General features: G+C 44.6%; 1 protein-coding gene across 1 annotated transcript in view; it reads right to left on the reverse strand.

The window, feature by feature from the left end:
* Positions 1-16,369, reverse strand: part of SMS (spermine synthase) — a 706,719-nt gene that overhangs the window by 550,385 nt on the left and 139,965 nt on the right. The gene's annotated exons all lie outside the window — the stretch shown is intronic.

The following is a 16,369-nucleotide window of genomic DNA, read 5'->3' on the forward strand; positions in this document are numbered from 1 at the left end:
ATGGTTAGTGGGGTAACAGCAGATGCTAGCTGAGATGGAGAGCACTGATCATGCCTTAATTAAGGTGACGGTGGACAAGTGTTGATTACTTTATACCTACTCCCCCTACTGTTTAAGTTCGAATGACCCACTGTCACCCTGTCAGTAGGGATTGTGATGCCTGCTGCCAGCATTGCTCTGGGCACGAGCAATGTATCCTGGGAGTGTGCTGAAGCAAATGCATATTGACAGTACACTGACAAGCTCACTGGACAATAGATTTGCAATTCGGTCTAAAGCTTACTAATTAGGGGGTATTAAAATGTGTCAATAATTAGCCCAACTTTTTATAAGGTGTGGAGAGGCAGGATGGGTTGTTTGCAGTGAAACTAATAGTCGCCTGGTGGCTGACATCGAGTCCTTAAGTGACGTTCTTGGTGAAACAAATAGTCTTTCAGGAGCAGCTTCTGGAACTTTCCTGCTCTGCACTGATACAGTGGATGGGTAAATGAGAGAAAACAAAGGGTCTTCTGCTTTATGGGAGCGCTGGGTGGGGATGCACTGGAACGGGTGCGAGCATCACATGACTGGGGCTGTGTAGGTGATTAAGTGTTCCATCTCTTAATACCAGGTTGTTTACTAGAGGCTCTTGATATGGGAAACGACGAGTCAGGCCAACACAATAGACAGTTTCAATAGAATGAAGTGACCCATCGGGGATACAGGCACAAGCAGTGCAACCTTAAGATGGACACGGGGACCCTTATAAACACAGTCATCCCGACAGCGATCCAGAATTCTCAGTTACCAGTGGAAAACAAAATTGACACTGGGGAGACAGAGCTGAATCTCCTTAGGTGTGATTTGAGAAAGAATTGGAGAGAGTGGTTGAGGAGGAGACCAATGTGAAAAGGCCAGAACAGCTAGTCATCAACCTAAGACGTATTTGTCTTACATAATTATACAAACACCTCAACGCCAGGCTTAAAGATTCCAAAACGGAGTCCCACAGAAGTAACATTTGGACTTTGGGTCTGTGGGAGAGGATTAAGGCCCAATGGTGGAACTCTTTCTTGAAGGTTGGTTCCCATCACAAGTTGCCCTAATGTAATATGAGGACATGAAAATATCTATATTGCACCCAGAAAGCCCTGAAGAAAAGAAAGAAGACATGGGGTCCGGGCTGACGGTCATTTTCAGTGGGCAGCTTCCATACACTGTTTTAAGTTTTGCTTTTGAGAAAAAAAAAATCACTCATTAATCTGCACCCACTCCAGTGTCCACTGTGTTATATGCACCATCATGTTGAAGCTCCAGAACACATGCTACACACAAAAAATATGGCTATGTCCTTTATCAGAGGATGCAGAACTCAACTTATGTCAGGGGATAAACAGCTATATCCCCTTGGTGCAGCTATCGATGACAAAAAACTGACAGAGGTAATGAGGTCAGAAGGCCATCCCCTACCTTGGGGAGACTATTTGGACTATTTTGGCATCTCCCTTGTACCAGATAACTCAATAGGTATCCTTGGGGAGGGTTTGAGTTGTTACTTAGAAAATACTTAGAAATTGGGACTCCACTCAAACCATCACTCCCAAACCAGATGAAAAAAAAGCCCAAAATAAAAAATCTGACTTTCAGGGATACAGCAGAATGGAACAGCAGGTGAAATATGCCTAGTGATAATGTTGGCATCACCAATCAGAAAAAAAACACATGTAAAATACTTAACCTTCATAATTACTCAAAATAAGAATGCTTTATTTTCACGTTCCTTTGTTTTATTTATTGATAATAGGTTAGAATAATAGAATAGCAAGATGACCTCTTCATTTTCACATCACGCCAGTCAAACAACTGGGGGCTGGAAGATTCCAGTCTGGGCATTACATGCAGAACTATCAGACCACAAGGATCATACAATGAAGTGGAAGAAAGACAATGGATATACGCCAGTAGAAGGAAACACCCATCAAAGAGAGAGGGAACTAACAATACACAGGCCAAGACCACTCCAGAGGTGTGTTAAGGGTATGCATCCTCATTGGCGTTGGAAGAGAATGCACTGAGAGAAGGAGAAGCAGTCTACCAACCAAAGCCTGCCAATGTAGCCGATGAGACTCTCGTACCAATCGAACTGAGGAGCAGAGATAGCTGACAAAGCCACTTACACCCCTACTAGCCAGCCATTACATTCATCATCCTATTAATGGAGTTATATGTGCCTGGTGCCCTGCTTGCCTCTTCTGAACACACCCACTAAACACTTATTGGGCTTCCCTTAACCTCAAACTGCTTCTGTCTCTAAATCGTTTTCTTAGCTTCAAGCCTCCTAAACCTGGATTGTTAGAAATGCCACAAGAAGGGCATTTATCAATTCAATCTGCTCTGTGGGGGAGGAGGGACACAGCATTGATTTTTTCTGGTTAAGACCACTGAACTGAGCACTAACTACAAGTTGCGATGAGAGCAATATTCAGCAGCCACATACTGTACAGCACGCCATAGCTTTGCAGCCGGTGTCATGCTGCCCAAGTCCCCATGCATGCAATTCTTAGTCACAAGCCACATGAGGGCCTATACTGTAACTGAATGACTTCTCACTGACGTAACAGACTATAGGAAAGTGCTCTTTTTGACATGGTTAACCCCCCCCACACTTTTTGCCTGGTATCTGGTAAAACTATGAGTGAGAGTGTACAGGGTTTGTGCTAACCTGGTCCCCATGAACCAGTGTTCTTTCCTTAAACTGTAAATTGTTGCAGCATTGGCACCCCTTTGGAATCCCTGTAAGTCTCTAGTAAGTGGTAGCTCTGGTATCCAAGGCCCTGGAACTAAAGAGGGTCCCTAAAGGCTGCAGCACGAATTGTGCCACCCTAAGGGACCCCTCACCAAGCTCATGCAAACTGCCATTGCAGCCTGAGGGTATTAGTGCAGAGGAAACCGAAGTCTCAACATGGCACACATCCCTGTTTGCCATGCATGCCAGCATTACATATGGTATGGGTGAGTCACCTCTATGGCAGGCCTTACAGCCCTAAGGCAGGGTGCTCTATACCTATGTAAATGTAAATGTAAATGTGCTGGACTTGTAAAGCGCACAGCTGCCCGTAAGCGTCCCGGCGCTTGCTTAGGGAACCCGTCCTGGTATTCCCCTGTGAGAAACCACAGCAGGGTGTCCACAAGGTGAAAGCCAGGCATCCCACCGCGAGGGGCCGTAGTGGAGATTAAGCGAGCTATTGCCCAGAGTCGCAGAGTGTGACCCCGTGAGTTGAGTAGGCACCAGAGCGAGAATTGTCGAGTCCGTGGAATTTTGAGCCCAAGACCCGCCGAAGCAGGGAATCGAACCCTGGTCCACGGTCGATCTCAGCTTCCGGGTCTGCCGCCTCTAAGCACTGAGCCACGCTTCTCCATATCTGCAAGAGTAGCTATGTCCAGGTGATATCCATGTTCACCCTTAGATATTGCCTGTGGACAGGGAAGCCATAATGAGTACATGGGCTGGACACTCGTCATTACGAGTTCGCAAAGCTGTAGATGGCTTCACTGTACCCCAGGGTGTTTGTTAACAAACACCTGGTCTTAATAAACCCACATAGACGTCAGTGCTGGATTTATTAATAAATGCACCCAAGGAAACCGAATGACTATGATGTTGCACAGACGCAGTGGGCGACCCTTGGTAATATGATTGCTAAAAGAGACATTGCGCAGCTGTGGGGTTCCCACCGGCCGCCCACGGTCTTGGCATGGAAGGAGAATATGGACTGGTGTATGTTAAGGGAGAAGACAGTGTATGTGGCACGGGGTAAACCCAGGAAATGGAATAAAATTTGGAGCCAATGGAACTCCTTCCGTGGAAATATATGCACGCCTCCATTCGTGAAAACCCCAGAGGTTCCCCTTTCCCCCAGACCTGGCATTCCAAGTCTGGTGTAGCCTTTATGAACATTGATCTCGTTTCCTCACTCACACCCCCCCCCCCCCCATCGGCATTAACGATGTCTATATTGTATTGTACTGCAGTTTCCTTCCTCCTTGAACACATGTCTGACTGTATTGTTTTATTGCCTTGTATTTAAGTTTCTTTCCTAATAAAATAAAAATTATTTATAAAAAAAAAAATGCACCCAAAAGGCATCTGCACCTGCAGAGTGTATTGATTGACTGGTCGCGACATGCCACCCACCATAGAAAGGTTTCTGACCTCCTGAGGAGGAAGCCTTTGCTCTCTGAGGTCAGGAACAAGGCCTGCTCTGGGCAGAGGTGTTCACACTTACTCCAAGCAGGATGGGAATTCCAGAGCGGGAAGCTTCAAAGGCCCTGCCGCTTTTGTTATGCGACCCCGGGCCTCTCCAGATAGTACAGGTGCCCACCCCCCCTGCCCTGACCACCCTTCTTGGCGGCAAGACAGGAAGGAAAATTAGCAAGATTAGGAGGTATGTCCACATTTAGCCAACACCATCCCTAGGGTAGGCCAGCTGATATGGACCCCACTTTTCAGATTCCTCCATGATGTTTTGGACGGAATTCACATTCTAGGCTCAGGGTTATGCCCACTTCCCACAAGAAGTGGTCATATATTTATTTGAAAGGTTTTATATAGCACTGGCTAGACCCGAAGGTATTAGAGCGCTTTACATGATTGTCAGACCATAGTTGCAGGTTACATCATTACCAGCTAACACAGTTTCAGAGCATAGCTACATAGTTACATGTTAGGTCGAGAAAAACAATAAGAACATATACGTAAGGGAAAGACCCGGCATGGGGTAAGATTCAGGGGAGAGGGGGTAGGAGCTGGGGAAGTAGACAAAGAATGAAGGAGGGAAAGAGGTGGGGGAGGGTGAGAGAAGAGTATGAAGAGGAGGGGAGGGTGGAGGGGGCACAAACTGGTAGACGAGTAAAAGCTGCGTCCAAAGTCCGGTAAGCTGTTATCCCAGGAAGTGGAATCATTCCCACATCTCCGTTGCATGAGGCTCCCCTGACGCAGTGGACTCTGTCCGAGGAGTCTCTGAGACTCCAAAGCCTAACTACTAAATCCTTCACAAACAAGGGGAGAGGGAGTGCTTTAGCAAGGGGGCCATACCATAACCTCAACTGTGAGTGGCTCCCTTGACGCTGTGGACTCTCTCAGAGGGGTAACTGAGACTCCAGAGTATGACTATTAGATCTTTCCCTAACAAGGGGAGAAGGAGTGCTTAGACAAAGGGCACAAGGGACAGGGGGCTAGGCGGTGTGGATACATGTTATGGCGAGAAAAAAAGACCTTACATTGATGATGTCCTGGTAATTTGGACAGGCAATGATGAACAACTACAGGCCTTCCTAGGTTGGATTAACACACTAGACACCAACCTTAAATTCACCTCGGAACTGAGCAAAACAGAAGTCACCTTTCTGGATGTTAGGATCCAAGTCTCAGGAACCAGATTGACTACCAAGACATACCAAAAACCGACTGCTCGCAATAATCTACTTGAATTCACTAGTTTTCATCCCAGGCCATTAAAAGAAAACCTTCCATACGGCCAATATTTGCGAATAAGACGCAACTGTACTGATCTCCAAGATTTTAAGACCCAGTCTGCAGAACTAACGGATAAACTCAAGGCACGAGGCTATCCACCCCAGATCTTGAATAAAGGTTACAAGAGAGCCCGTAACCAACCTCGTGAATCTCTCCTTGAAGACAGGGTCACAGACAATGAAACAATACCACTAACCTGTGTAACAACATACAGCACAATGTCCAACTACATGAAGAAATCTATCAATAAAAACTGGTGCATTGTGTCCAGTATAAAAACAGATTGGGATAAACCATTATTCTCTTTTAAGAAAGGACGCAGCCTGAGGGACTCCCTCGTACATACCCGTCCCAGAGTGGAAACACCTACCACAGAGTGATCAATTACAGATACTTGGGGTTTACCGAGAATCACTGGACACTTTGTAAGGATGAGGCGGAGGCAGGAGATTGTAGTTGGGGATTTATTCAGGAGAAGAGAGCCGTCCAGCTTGAAGGGAAGACACAGCAGCTGCAACTGCCAAACAGGGAACACTGGGGAGGAATCTTCAGTACATGGAAACCCCATGGATGACATCACAGGGTTGAGTGATGGAATGATAACAAGCAGTACACATTACAGATAACCACACACCTCCCCCATTTTTTAAAGAGAGAAAAAAAACAGGAAGAAAAAAAACAGTCTTAAAAACAGAGTGGAATCACAATGAAAAGCAAATCAGATATAATCACGAAATTTGTTAGGCCTAACAGTTGCTCTTGAGCTTTTCCTTAAGCCATTACCAACATTTACATTTGAGCTTTTCCTTAAGTCATTACCAACATTGACATTGGGTGAAGGAGCAGTTGCACGGGAAGGATCTTTAGCAACACGAGAAGTGCTCCACCAATTGCCATTTGACAATTGGACAGCATTCTTGCGAACTTCCACAACTTGCTGAGAATCAAGAAATTTTGAAAAACCTTTCTTAACAGTGACAGGATTCTTAATTCTGACCCAATCGCCAGCATGAATACTGTGAAAAGACGTCTTTCCTAATTCCACATTGCAAGGCAGTGAACTGGAAGATTTTTTATTAGCACATTCCCACACCTCTTCCAAGTCACAGCCCCGGTGGAGACTTTTGACCATCCAAAAGGGAAAAACCTGGGAGCAAGCTTTCCTTCCTCTCATCAGTTCGAAAGGAGAGAAGCCCGTGGCAACATGGGGGGAAATCCGATAAGAACATACAAGATCTTTTACAGCTTGGAAGATACAGTTATTTGATCTGAAAGCAGCTTGCACACATTCAACAATAACTCTATTAAACCTCTCGGTTTTGCCATTGCTCTGGGGATGGTACAACGGAGTTCTGGTATGGTTAATACAGCAATTATTCAAAAAAACACCCATTTCTTTAGAGATGAATTGTACCCAGTTGTCGGTGAGGATTTCTTCCGGACAACCCTCCCTCAGGAAGACTTTGCTTAAGCAATCAATGACACTCTTAGAGTTGGGAACATTGATAGGTTCAAATTCAACCCACCTAGAAAGGAGATCAACAAGGACCAGGAAGTATTTGGAAGTGTTGGGAAGAACATGAAATGGACCTAGAAAATCCAGACCAAATTTTTGCCAAGCTCTAACAGGTGGAGGAACAACGGAATCACAAACACCTTCTAAGATAAGGACTTTGTCACTGGTGTTGCAACGTGTACAAAGTTTGATGGCGTCCACAATTTGATTGTCCATTTTTGGCCACCAAAAATTCGATCTGACATTTCTCTTGGTGATGGTGGCTCCTAGATGTCCAGAATGGGCATCAGGAATAATTTTCGCTCGGTAAACAGAAGGGGGAATGAATTTATCACCCCTAACAATTTTGCCATTTTCCAAAGAAAGCTCTGAGTTAATTTTCCAATAGATCTGAAGTTCGGGAGAAAGAGATTTTTCTTTGGGCCAGCCTTTTTGTATGAAGGAAGTTACATCCTTGAGAACAGCATCATTTTCAACTGCTTTAATCCAATCACTTTCAGCGAAAGAAATGGAATTTTGGGAAATGTTGGCCACAAAACATTCCTCAATCTCAGTTTCCCAATCATTTTCATCAGGTTCTTGTATTGGTAACCTGGACAAACAGTCTGCCCGTTTGTTTTTACCACCAGGGATGTAGATAACTTTGAAGTTGAATTCCAATAATTTGGTGGAAAGTCTAGCCAACCGTGCGGTTGTGTGCTTGATATTTCTACCTGACAAAATGTCGACAAGAGGTCGGTGGTCGGTTTGAAGAATGAACGGTCTACCCCATAAGTAAGATTTGAATTTCTCAACACTCCAAGCGCAAGCTAGCAGTTCTTTCTCTATGACTGAATATTTCGTTTCAACAGGACGGAGAGTCCTGGAGGTAAACCCCACGGTAAACTCCTTACCGTAAGCCAATTGTGAGAGAATAGCTCCTAAGCCATATTCACAGGCATCAACAGTGACTACAGTTTCTCTATTACCATTAAAAGGCTGAAGAGCAGGAGCATTAGTGATGTGCTCTTTAATGAGCTGAAAGCCCTTTTCACACCCATCAGACCAGCTGAAGGTGGCACCCTTTTTTTAGTAAAAGTCTAAAACATTCAGTGGTCTTGGCATAGTCTCATGAATTTTGAGTAAAACTCACAAAGACCAAGAAAGGACAAAAGTTGTTCTTTGTTAGAAGGGGCAGGAGCTTCAATGATGCTTTTGACGAGACCTGGTCTGGGCTTGATGCCACTCTCAGAAATGGTACGACCAAGATATTCTACCTCTCTGGTTTTGAATACACACTTACTCTTCTGTAGAGTTACACCTCTTTGTTCCAGGATGTGAAAAACTTGGTCAATGACTTTGTCATGCTCGCTCTCAGTTTGAGTAAAAATAAGAATATCATCTTGGAAAACAACTACGTTAGAGAGTTCCTCAAACATTTCGGACATGATACGCTGGAAAACAGCGGCGGCAGAAGCCAACCCAAAAGGAAGGCGACGAAATTGGAATACACCATCCGGTGTTACAAAAGCAGTGAGGTGTCGTGAGAGAGGATGCAATTCAATCTGGTGGTAGGCCGCCTTTAAATCAAGTTTGGAAAACCAAGTAGATGAGCCTACCTTTGCTATTAAGTCCTCAATACGAGGAAGGGGAAAGCAATCGACCCAGATAGCCTCATTAAGACTGCGTAAATCCACACACATCCTAAGGTCACCAGACCTTTTCCTGGCAAGTACAATGGGAGAAAGCCATAATGTTGATTCTACTTTTTCAATAATTTCTTGTTCACATAGTGATTTTAGGTGTTTAGACAAATCGTCTCTAATACTGAGTGGGACATTTCAGAGTTTGTGTTTGACTGGGGTAATGCAATCTTGGACTTTGATAAAATGTTGGAAGTTGGTGATTTTACCAAGGCGATCTTCAAAGTTTTTTCATATTTGCGCTCCCACAATTTACCATTCAAAATGTTGCATACAGGGACAGAAAATGAAGACGTAGAACAAGGAAGATTGCACCCTTCAATAAATACAGGGTTGGGTTAACCAGGTTTAATAGTAATACCAAATTCTGCCTGATGTATGAGACCAAGGACATTGATGCCTCGCTTGGCAACATAAACCTTCCCTTTAATAGATTTGCCAAAAATGGAGATTTCAGCCCAGAAATAACCTAAAAGATGAATTTTGCTTCCTTCAAAAGCCACAGTGAGAACATCAGGGGGAAGTAAAAACTTATCTTGCCAGAAATGAGAATATTTGTCGTGGGAAACAATAGTGATGCGAGCACCGGTGTCTACAAGTAATTGGACGTGATGTTTTTCAATTATAGTATCGACTTCAGGATCAGGAACATGCAAAGTGTGACTGATGTTGTCACTGTCTTTCACAACAACTACATACTCCTGAGTAGTTACATCACATTCTGAATATTCAGTTGAATGCTCTAGAGAATTTAAATCAGGGGAGGAATCGCGTGGGTTCGAATCCCATCCTCGTCGCCAATGTAAGGATGAGGCGGAGGCAGGAGATTGTAGTTGGGGATTTATTCAGGAGAAGAGAGCCGTCCAGCTTGAAGGGAAGACACAGCAGCTGCAACTGCCAAACAGGGAACACTGGGGAGGAATCTTCAGTACATGGAAACCCAAGGATGACATCACAGGGTTGAGTGATGGAATGATAACAAGCAGTACACATTACAGATCACCACACACTTCCCCTGTGCAAATTGTAGTGTGTGTCATCTCACGACACACACCAAAACCCTTGAGCTTGAGCCGGGAAAAATATGGACACAGAAAGGTCACACGAATTGCAACACCCAAAACGTCATTTACCTGATCACATGTTCGTGTGACCTGCGTTATGTAGGCATGACGACCCACAAAGTAAAGCAGAGGATAGGTGAACACCGCTCCAACATCAGGTGTAAGAAACTGACCACGAAAATGAGCCGCCATTTCTTGGAACAGAACCACACTCCTAATGACATGCGATGGACTGTCATCGAACATGTGACTGGCCCAACAAATTTCCCTAACCTGCTTTTTGAAAAAGAACAAAGGTGGGTATACCGGCTGGGTACCCACCTCAGAGGTCTTAATGATGATATTCCCTGGAATACTGTGATAAAGTGAAACAGAATCAAGTCTAACAATTTCTGACATACTGATAATCAGTACGAACATTCTACCTTTAGGCCCTTCACAATGTCAGCCCCTGACACAACACTGGCGGTGGTTTGGGTCTTGTATTCTTAGCAGTTTCCCACACAGCAATAGGGATACCTCTATTCCCCAACCTTATTTTACCATCTAGCCAAAGCTGTTAAGAAATGAAGACACTAACATGCGTGAATTTACTTTTTAATCTCTAGTCTTCAAAACACTTCCGCATTCTGCGCGGAGACTGTTTAGTCCTAGTCACTTAGCAACAACTCCCATGTGATCCACACGTCAATACCTCCAGGGCAGTTCCATTGGTTACCCGCACCTGATGACACGTAATCACGCCTACGTGAGGAAGTGCCTTGTCACGTAGCCACGCCCACCCGGAAGCAATCACAGCCTTGGTATTTTGCTTTTAAACATCAAACCTAACCCGCTTTAACATCGTCGGGGTCCGGTTCGAGGGCGACGTAGGCATACTGAGGGTGCTAAGCGTCGAGGGCGTAAGTGGAGACCATCTACCAATTTCCAGCTAAGTACAGATTGCGCTCCAGATTACCGAAGGGCATCATATGGATTTTGCGTCTATTTCTTTTTCCCTATGTTTTGCCATGTTACAGGGTGTGCCGAATACGCTTCCACCCCCCTCCTGAGACCCCTGGTGTTTATTCCCAACATCTACTAAGTGAGACATTTTTTATTTGACTGCGATCTCATGATGACATTTACATTGATCGCTTAGCTGACGATCTTCTATGAAGATTTTCACCTTTTTTAACCCATAGTCACAGCTAGTCCTTACCACAAATAGCACACCGCACTTCTCCTAGTTCATCTGAACCCAGGGCTAATAGGTGGTGTTAACCATAGCGCTATTCATCCACAGCTAGTATGACTATCCCGTTTGGAGCACGAATTTTACAGTATACAACCAATAACAACCAGGATAAATACGGAATGTTTGTTCTGTCCTACTTGTGTGTCTCTGTCCTTTTATTTCCAGGTGCAGAAACGATAAGTAGAAGCCTCCTAAACCGGGAGTAATTAGGAATATTTTATTCATTCCTAATTTTTTTGCACTTTTTTCACCTTTAATTTTTTCACTCTCACGCCCCTAGGTAAGGGTGGGCCTTAGCGTGCCCATACCGCCAGGGTTTTACCACACACAGTCCTGATGAATTGCCGGGTAAATTAACACCGTTTCGATGGCAAGAAACATGTCGACTAACTTTTAGGAACCCACCACTCAATTAAAGTTGACTGTTTCCTCACATATTTTAACTTCAAAGTCTTTAGTGATCATTTAATAAAGTCATTATCTCTGATACACTATTGACTATTTTTAATACCCCCAACACTCACTAGTCCTAATTGCACTCAACACGCCCTAAACTCACTATCCCGCTCCACAGTAATCCTGGCGTTGCAGCACACCAAAGAGACACTAGGTCTCTTTGGTGGGGCCCGATGATGAAGCATGTCATCACTAGGTGGTGAGTGAGGGCTTTCTTCTACATCCCAGTGTGGTTGTGTTTGTGCTCCCTAGAACGGCTTAGCTGTCCTATAGACACTCTTTTTTTGATTATTGAGAAAAAAATAAAGACATGTATGTAAGGAAAAAAAGCAGGTAAGGGGAGAGATTCAGGGGAGAGGGGCTAGGAGCAGGGGAAGTGGACAAAGAATGAAAGAGGTAGGGGAGGATGAGAGACAAAGCATGAGGGAGGAGGGGGCACACACCGGTAGACGAGTAAAAGCTGTGTCCAAGGTCCGGTAAACTATAATCCCAGGAGAAATGGTATTAATCCCACATCTCCATTGTTCGAGGCTCCCTTTACGCAGTTGACTCTCTCCAAGGGGTCTCCGAGACTCCAAGGCCTACCTACTGGATCCTTCCCCAACAAGGGGAGAGGGAGAGCTTTGGCAAGGGGTGCCATACCATACCTCAACTGTGAGTGGCTCCCTCAGAAGGGTCACTGAGACTCCAGGGTATGAATATTGGATCTATCCCCAGCAAGGGGTTGAGTTTGGGTTTGTTTTGGGTTTGTAATGCACTAGAATCGACTCCCGAAGGAGTATCTCTGCGCAGTAGACCGCTGGGGAACCCGTCCTGGCTTTCCCTGTGAGATGGTCCCTACTGGGTATCTCCAAGGTGAAACCAGGCATTCCCGGCGTATGTGGGGGGCCGTTGTGGAGATGAGGCAAGCTAATGCCCAGAGTTGCCGAGTGTGATCTCTGGTTAGAGTAGGCACCGAGATGAGAATTATCGAGTCCGCTGACCCTGGTCCACGACCCTGCCGCGTCAGGAATTGAACCCTGGTCCCGGGCCCTCCTCTGCTCTCGGGTCTGCCGCCTCTAACCAGTGAGCCAAGGGGAGGAGGAGTGCTTAGTCTAAGGGCACAAGGGACAGGGGGTTAGAAGGAGAGTCAGAACTGTCAGGACAACAGAGGGGGAACGTAAGAGAAATTGATAGGGTCCTCAAAAGGCAAGGGTCGGGGATAACAGGGAGACAAAGGGAGGGAGTCAGCAGGTTGTACAGTTCCACAAGGAAGAGATACAGATAGAAGAAAAGGAAATGTATAAGTTGTGGAGTCACTCAGGGGAGAGATGCAAAAGGGTACGCTCATAATTGCAAAATAGTAATACTAAGTACAACAAACCACTATATATATATATATATATATATATATATATATATATATATATATATATATATATATATATATATATATATATATATATATATATTGGTGGTTAGAGTTGTGTCTCTGCAGATAGAAAAATCACTCAGGATTCCATTATCACAACGATTAGGCTAAAAATTATTATATAATATTTATCTATAGAGTGAACGGAGAAACAAGACATCCAAGGGCGTAGAGAGAGTGGGAGGGGGAGATGAGATAGGTGATAGGAGAGACAGTATCTTCGGAGTGAACAGAGAAACAAGACATACTAGGGAGGTAGAGAGAGGGGGGAGGGAGGGTGGGAGGGGGAGATGAGAAAGGTGATAGGAGAGACGGGGGCCTGGTGGAGAGGACGAGATAAGGCAGTCCAGACGAGGAGCAAAGTCTGAGGGTCGGCAGGATGTGGTCGAATGGACCGAGGGGGAGGAAAAGAAACAACAAAATGGTGGCTCAGTGCCAAGGATATCAGAGGACAGCCATGATGGGATGCACAATGCAAAATATCACCAGTACAATCTTGTTCTCAGTGTGAGTGGGAAGGGGCCATTCCTTTCGCTCGGGGGAGACTTTTTGCAGCTCATCACACAGAGGAGCTGTTTGCTGCTCCTCTAAATGCTTCTCTCAGTTTGTCTTCTACTTCTTCCTTTGAGTTTGTATATTTCCGGAGCTGCTTATTTTATTGTGTGGTATGTTAAATAGACTAGTTTAAATAAGGCGATGTGAGTATCAGAGAGCAACATTAACCCTCATAAACAGGCCGGTAGTGGTGATCATTAAAAGCCGTGATTTTCTTAAATCGATTGCAATTCCAAATGGGGAAACAGGATTCATCAGGGGTGGCCATTTTGAGAGGGGCCGATAGATAGAGACAACGTGTTGCTGAATAGAGACACAAAATGGTGGTCATTCAGACGAATGCAGCTGTACAAAAAGACACAAAATGCTTCAAACATGTAGAGTTAGGGCCAAAGCTAAGCAATGTAAGTGTTTAGGTGGCCGAGATTAGTGTACCGCCATGACCCGCCCAAGGTCAGGCAGTCAGGAGATCCGCGGTGTAGAGGGTGTAGACACCCTAAAGGTAGGTAGACTATTGGCTACTACCGGTCATTACCCGTAAACAACCCAAAATTGAGAATTTAGCTGGCAATACTAAATCCAAGAACTTAGATTCAACAGATCAACAGAAGGATGAAGAAGAGTCACTGCCTGGTGTGAACTGCAGAACAACTTTGGACTCTGGTGCAAAACGTTGCCGTCTTCAGCCCTCTCTCAACAATCGCAACAGAGTGACTTGTTCTGCAAGCTGGAGAACTTCCAATGCTTTGGGTAGCCTGCCAGCACTTCAAAAACCACAGACAGTCTCCCTTAAAATAGAGAAACTATTCCCCTGCAGTCCGAAGGCACCGACAAGCAGAGTCCGGTCCACCACCTTCAGCTCCCAAGTCCGACCGATGCTGCAGATAACAAGAAGAAAATACTTGTGCTCTGGGAGGTCTGATCTGTCTCCCCACAGAGTGGGAAGACAACAGGACCAATCGGAGCCATGCTGCACCAATTCCCGGGGTATAGGACGCCCTGCACCAAACACCAACAGCAAAAGTCCATTCCAGACTCTCACTACACCAGAACCAAGCACTTGTCGAGGGACACCAGCATCACTGAGACCCACTTTGAGATTGGCTAAGCAGCTTACATTCTGAACCTGCCAGCTGTTTGCCCATGACTGCGAGGTGCATCTTTGCGCACCCTGCCTAGCCGACCTAATCACTCTGCACCCAAGTCGCCCTGCACAGGTCCAGACAAACCAGCTAAGTCTCCGTGCTCCAAGACCCCTAGCAAGCTCAAACCCAATTTGGAAGCCCTTAACTTGCCCGCAGATCACCCTGTGCAGCATCTTTTCAGGTGGCCAACTACCAGCTTTGCCAGCACCCTGGTCCTGGTAGAACCCGGGTGGTTCGCGAAGAACTGTTGGCATTACTTTGAACCTTGGCAGACTACTATTCCAATCCCTGAAACAGACTGTACTTACCTTTATGCATCTTTGACGTTTCCTCCCATAGGACTGCATTGTGCATAAAAGCGCATGTGTTTGAACATTTTACTTAGCTGTGATTACTGTACTTAACTTTGAACAAAGTTCTTGAGTTTAAAGCAAATTTAAAATGAAGTGTTATTTTTCCAATTTGGTCTTGGATTCATTCTTCAAGTGTGTGTCTCATTTACTGCCTCTGCGAGTACAACCAATGCTTAGCACTACCCTCTGAGAAACCTAACTGCTTGCCCACACAGCCTCAAAAGAGACCGTTAGTATTATCTACTTATGCCTCTGTAAACCAACTGGGGACCCATTGGACTCTCGACACAGTGTATTTCATTTTAGTACACTATATAGAGAGCCAGCTTCCTACAATGACTAACTGATGTGTGCTTTGAATAATGGCAAACTTTTTTTATACATATATGTGAAAGCCTATAATATATTTGCGCTCTGCAATTCTACTTTGAATAAAAAAATAGCAAAGAAATTAGCTTACAAAAATACAAAAAATGAATGGCAATTGTAGGCAGAAGTTTCCCATAATCATGTGCTGTTTCAGACAGAGAGGACAAAGAACAAGCTCGAGGGAAGGACGTTTCCACCATTACAACAACGGGAGTCTGGCTCTCACAATAACTTATCTTCATCCCAGGACATCCAGATCAGATACATGGCTCTGAGAAACAAACAAAACAGCATGTTTTGCCAACAAGAGAAGTTAACAAAAATAACAGCTATTCAACAAATGGAACAGGCGGAAGTTGTTTTTTCTTGTCGAATTAGAAAATATTTTTGCAGTCTCAGAACATTTTCCAGTGAGAAATATTGGGCTTATCTACTAAGAAAATGTAAACTATGAATGTGTAAATAAAGACTAGGACTCCTATGGTTTCTTACCCTTTCAAATTAAATTAGATAAGCTCTTTGAGAGGATGGAGTAAGAAAGGGCAATAAAGCCCAGTGCCAGCATTTTTGCTGCTTTAGACAAAGTGATCTTCCTGCCTGTAACGACGATCTGTTTTTCAAGTTTCTACACCCTTTTAGGGTGGTGCACTAGATGGCTACATAAATCTAGACCCAACAATCAATGACAAGTAGACCTCCTTTAAAAGTCAGTCTCCATTTACAAAACCATTTGCTACATTACAATTCTAAATTAACTTTAGAAAACTCTTTCTTTAGGAAAGGAACAGGATATTGTCCCATTTGTAACAGAACGGATTATGTGGGACAATCCCTCACATTCTAACATTTTTTTACATCACACCTGGACAGCTTACTAGCTGCTGAAACATTGTGCAAAGATATAACGAAAAGAGCACAAATACCTTGGACCATAAAGCTCGAGTGAAATTGTTAAAATTCTGCGCCATCTAGCATTCTTCACGATATTTAAGGTTGGCCTCAAGCGTAACAGGACCCTATCCCAGTGCTCAATGTATATCAGTGGTGGACACTAGAACTCCTTTTT

Source organism: Lissotriton vulgaris, chromosome 8 (assembly GCF_964263255.1).
Source record: "Lissotriton vulgaris chromosome 8, aLisVul1.2, whole genome shotgun sequence".
Classification (NCBI taxonomy): Eukaryota; Metazoa; Chordata; class Amphibia; order Caudata; family Salamandridae; genus Lissotriton; species Lissotriton vulgaris.